Genomic DNA, 5,164 nt, shown 5'->3' with positions numbered 1-5,164 from the left:
AAGAAAAAAAAAAAAAAGAAAACTGAATCCACCGAGGTGGCGGGCATGCGCACTAGGGGCGGGGGCGGGGCACACGCTCTGGCCGCGAGCCCACAGCGCCTCCTGGGGGCCGGAGGCCGCAAGCCTCGAGCCCGGCGCGGGTGAGGGAAACGCCAGCGCCACGCCCCCTGCCTCGTCGGGCGCCAGGGCGGAGGTTGGGAGCCGCGCGAGGCGCGAGCATCCTGTGCTCAGCCCACAGCTGGCCACGTTCTGGGGCGGGCCGAGCTCCGAGCCGGCCTTCAGGTCCCGGGGAGATAGTGAACACGGGGAAGACAGGCCTGACTCTGAAGCAGGGAGGTGCTGCTCTGCACGGTGGTTGCTCGTTAGCTTCAAGCCATTGCCACCACCAACATGATTAAACATGACCATGGCTTGATTGCTTAAGGGTAAGACTGATTCCTTAGTTTGTAGTATCCGCATTAAAAATGGTCTGTTTGGGCTGGAGTGAAAGCACAGTGGGTAGGGCGTTTGCCTCGCACGCGGTCGACCTGGGTTTAACCCCTGGCATCCCATATGGACCCCCAAGCACAGCCAGGAGTGATTCCTGAGTGCAGAGCCAGGAGTAACCCCTGAGCAACGCTGGGTGTGACCCAAAAAGCAAAAAAAAAAAAAAGAGTCTTGTTATTTAATTTTGGATGTAGGATTGGGCATACCCGGCTCTACTCAGGGATCACACACTCCTGGCAGTGCTGAGCAGACCATATGGGATGCCAGGGATACAACCTGGGTTGTGGCGTGCAAGGCAAACGCCTTTCCTGCTGTACAGTTTCCAGTCCCTGGAGTTATTTTAAACACTCCTGGAAATTTTATCGTTTTTAGAGTTAAACGCTTCCCCCCCCCCCCGAAAGGTTCATTTCTATCACTCCTATTCATACTCATTTCTATCCCCATTATACGCAAAGGGCCAATTTGGATTTCTTCACTTTATATGGTTTGGTTTTGATCATCCCTGAGGTTCTTGGAGTAGGGCGAGGGTAATGGAACTCAGGCCTCCGGCATGAGAAGCATGCTTTATATGCACTTGGTAGTCCATTGAGCTTTCCTTCGGCACCTCAGTTTATTATTAAAGACACTTTGAAGTAGTGTAGGGAGAGTGTGGATTATCCTGGTCCTTTTCCTTTTTTTGCCTAACCTATATGTAGTTAGGAGATTGTACCACTGTTTACCCATTTGCCAAATCTAGAAACCAAAGTCATTCTGCACTCATTCCTTTTCATTATTCTTGTGTATAATTATATCCAAACTATAATATAAAATAAAATCTAAACTATTATAAAGTCCAGAGAGTTCTTTGTTCCAGCCTCCCTCCTTTCTTCCTTCCCCTTTCCCCTCTTCTAAGAAAGTACTTACCTTTTGCCTGCAACATCACAACTCTAGGAATTCAATGGTATAGGAACACTTGCATTCTACCACTTACTACTTTGTATGATAATGAATCATAAAACATCTCAGTGTCCATTTGTTTTGAAATTTGTTTTGAAAACACCTGCACCCCAATTATTTACTACATGGGTAGGCACTAGGAATATAGAAATTAACCAATTATTGTGATCTTTTATTCTAATGGGAAAACAGATTCTTTAAATAAGACTTAAAAAGTGAAATATGTTAAATTTGAGATGAGGGTCCAGGAGAAAATGAAGCAAGGGGAGTAGACAAAAGAGAAGTGGCATTTCGTGGGAAGATGTGAGGCAGTAAGGGAGTAAGTCAGGTGTCATTTATTTACAAACGATCATTGTAACGCTTTAAGTAATTGAGAAAATCCAAGGAAAGTAAATGAAGTTCCTGCATTACACAATTTTCTCCTTTCTAGTCTAGGATTACTAATTTCACTTACCTCCAACTTTTATCAAAGAATGATGATTTTAGTAGAATCAGAATTTTACTACGGTTTTCTCTTTTCCTCTTGGAAGTTAACATGTCTAAATAGCCCTTTATGATTTGAGACACTCTCCCACCCCACACCTACCCAAATAGACTCAAAAAATGCCTCTTGGCCCCTATTTCCTTGTATCACAAATGACTTCAATCTGAGGACACTGTGGCTTGTTCCTTTTCTATCCTCCTCTGTCTTTCTACCTGCTGCTGCTTCGCTCTGAATATCTCCCTGAATTCATCATACACTCCTCGTATTCCTTCAACTCTCATTTATGTGACCTTGTTGTGAGTCCTTCACCAATTTCCATGGTCAGTGACCTAGGCAATCTGTCATTTTTATAATTCAGTTGTTTTTACTTAAAACAACAGAAAATTTTTTTTCCACCCTGCTGGGTTGACTTTGTTATTAAAAGTCAACTACTGAGCTACTACCAAGATGGACTGAATGTTTATTCCCCTATTTCAAGTATACAATATGATGGCTTTTAGTCAATTTACAAAGTTGGGAAATCTTCATCCTCCTCTGAGTTTAAAATGTCTTTAATCATCCCCATTTCCCTTCATGATCTTGGTGTCTGTTGCCAACCGTGACTGTAGACTTTCTGCCTTTTTTGTTTTTAAGCCACACCTGGCTCTGCTCAGAACTTATTCCTGGTAGTACTCAGGGGACTGACCGTATGTGGTGCTGGGGATCAGACCCAGTAAGCAGTATCAAGGCAAGTGCCTTACCTGGTATACTATCTCTCTGACCCCAACTTTTCTACCTCTTTAGATGTGCTTATTAGATGTGCTGCAAGTAAAGAGAATTGTGGTCTTTTGTGACTGAATTATTTCATTTAGGATGATGGGACTTCGGATCACCTATGTTGTAGCCTGTGGTACTTCATTCCTTTTTTTACAGCAAAATATATCCACTAAATGGATATGAGACATGTTTATCTACGCATCAGTCAATGGATATTTGGTTTGACTCTATCTTTTGGTTATTACTGTAAAAGTGCTACTATGAGTATTTGTGTACAAGTTTTTGTACAATCATTTTTTTCCAATTCTTTTGGGTGAGTATCTTCAAGTAGAATTGCTGGCCAGAAGGCATCTGTAACTTTTTCATGTACTTCTCGTCTTCCTTTTGTCTTCTCTGTTATGATGCCCGGGCATCACACTTGCTGCAGTGCTGGGGCTCACACATTTGGTCGTGATGTTTGCACGCCCTTGGTTGGGGTTGGTGCTCTGGGGTTTGCACACTTGTCATGGCATTGGGGATCACAATGGCAGTGCTCAGGATCCAGTGTGGGGAAGCAGAGAGGTGCAAGGTTGTCTAACTAGTCCTTACATATGCAAGGCAGACACTCTACTACTGAGTGATCCTATGCTTAACTTTTTGAGGGACAGATAAACTAATTTCCAAACTGGCGGTGCCATTTTATAACCTCACATGTAATGTAGGAGGGCTTCCATTTCTCAACAATCTTCTCAAAACTCATTATTTTAATTGTGCACATCCATGTGTGTAATATATAATATTTCATTTTTATCTCTATTTGCTTTTCCTTACAGATTAATGATATTGACCGCTGTCTATTACATTTGCTTAATAGCTATTTGTGTCTCTTTGGAGAAATGTTGATTAAATGCCTGTTTTCAATACTGAGTTATTTTGTAAAAAACAAATTCATTGAGCTATGAGTTTAAACATACTTTAGACTGAAGCCCTTTCTCAGGTACTTAGTTAAAAAAAATATTGGGGGATAGGGCACACCTGGCAGTTCTTGGGGAACTTGGGTCAAATTCAGGGGCTCCTACTTCAGCCCCTTTCGCCAGCACCCTGGTCCTAAAAGTCTCTGTTTTTCAGGGCCATCAGGGGTATACCTGGCAGTGCTCGAAGGACATATAGTGCCAGGGATTGAAACCCAGGGCCCTGTGCATGCCAGGCATGCGTTCTAGCTCTTTAAACTATATGCTGGCCAATGAGTTGAAAATTATTTTCTACCAGTGAGTTGTCTATTTTCCTGATGAGGTCTTTGGAAGCATTAAAGTTTTAATTTTCAACGAAATTCAACTTACTTATATTCTCTTACAGCATATGCTTTGTTGGCCTAAGATTGCCTATCAAGTTCACAAAAATTTGTTCCTGTGTTCCACCCCCCGCCTAAAAATCTCAGGCTTATACAATTTGGTCTACATGAATTCAAATAGAGATTGTACATAATTTCATGTTAGCCAGTATACTGTATTCTGTGAGTCAGTGAACCTGTGCTTCTCAGTAACTGGGGGTCTTTTGTCTTTATATCTCTTACTATTTAAGTTTCAGTACTCAAAATTCAGTAAGGAGATGAAAACTAATAGGTCTTATATAGACTAGAAAACCTTAATTTACCAATAAACAAAATATAAAAGTGAGCTAAGATTTGGTATGCTCTATAATTCTACTATTCAACAGATATTTAAAGAAAACTTTCAATGCTCCAAGCAAGTCCGTTAAATATCAGGGATATACTAAAATGTGAATAAAAAACAATTCTTCTTGAGACTTGTATATCTAGAATGGAAGACAGACAACAATTACTAGTGTAATGAGTGTTTTCAAGTATTGTTTGATGTCCAGTGTAATGGATGTATTCTAGGTCACTTGGAAATTAATTGTGCCACTAAAGTGTCTTATCTTTGTTTTAATTTGGGGCCATACCTGGAGATGCATAGGAGCCACACCTGGCTTGGTGTACAGAGAACCATTCAGTGCTAGGGATGGAATTCAGGGCTCTACCATGCACTCCAGCTAAGTTTTGCCTTCTTGGTCTACATGAATTCATATGGAACCCTCACCCTGGTGGTTCCTAATGTGACTCTGAAATGGAAAAAGGTTCTTTCAAATTGGAAGATGGAATTATGCTTCATTCCTTTAAGACCCCACAGGTCTTCTTTTAGTTACCCAGACCTACATAGTGGTGAGCCATAGAATTTGACACGTGTAGTTTTGTCAGTGTGGGTTATCCAGAAAATTGATACCAAGACAGGATTAGAAGAAAAAGATTTATTGGAAAGAACATTTGTATAAATAAGGAGAAAGAGGAGTCATCAGGGAAAATCATCAGACTATCACAAAAGTCAGGCAAGTATAAATGTAATCGGGCTGGGAGAACCTCAGATTGAGATACAGTCTGAGTCGAGTTTCTGGCAAGCCCAGTGGTGGGGGAATCACACACACTGAATAGAAAAAACGAGTCCCTATACCACTGTGTAACTACCT

Source organism: Sorex araneus, chromosome 2, assembly GCF_027595985.1.
Source record: "Sorex araneus isolate mSorAra2 chromosome 2, mSorAra2.pri, whole genome shotgun sequence".
NCBI classification, from domain to species: Eukaryota; Metazoa; Chordata; class Mammalia; order Eulipotyphla; family Soricidae; genus Sorex; species Sorex araneus.
Note: the sequence above shows the minus strand (reverse complement) of the source record.